Genomic DNA, 750 nt, shown 5'->3' on the forward strand with positions numbered 1-750 from the left:
GAAATTTCACATGAAACTGAAACTTATCTTTTATTAAAAAGAAGTTTATGGCAATGAATTTTTATCACGTGCGCAAGTTTTTGAGTGGTTCAAGCGTTTCCAAAATGGCCGAGAAGACGTTGGAGATAATGACCGCCCGGGTCGCCCTAACCACGTCCAAAACGGATGAAAAGATCGATTATAATTAATCAACATTACTACCGGTGAGGTTCTTGCTCAACTCCGTGAAAGAGTAAGGGAAAAAACGCCCCGATTTGTGGAAGAACAAGTCACGGGTTCTCCCATCAAGACAAAGCGCCGGCTTACACTGCATTGTCTGTCAAGAGGTTTCTAGCCAAGTACAACATCCCAGTTTTAGGCTATCCGCCTTATTCGCCTGACCTGGCCCCTCATGTGACTTTTATCTGTTCCCCAAAGTCAAATCTGCATTAAAAGGAACACGATCTCAGTCCGTTGAAGCTGTGAAAGAAATAGCGGCACGCGTCATGCAGGTGCTCACAGAAAAAGACTTTCAGCATTGTTTCGAACAATGGTAAATTCGCATGGAGCGTTGTAGAGATAGGGGAGAGGTGTATATTGAAGGTGACGATAACTAAAAATATGTATAAATTTAAAATAAAATGTTTTACAGCAATAAACTCGTTATTTTAATAGCTACACCTCGAATTGTTGCTTAGTTATTGGTTATTTGATAATTCGACGTTTATTCGCCAACATCACGAAATGTTAATAAAAAAAAGGGCTGTTACT

This window comes from Rhodnius prolixus, unplaced genomic scaffold (assembly GCF_049639745.1).
Source record: "Rhodnius prolixus isolate KJV_2025 unplaced genomic scaffold, Rpr scaffold_4, whole genome shotgun sequence".
Taxonomy (NCBI): domain Eukaryota; kingdom Metazoa; phylum Arthropoda; class Insecta; order Hemiptera; family Reduviidae; genus Rhodnius; species Rhodnius prolixus.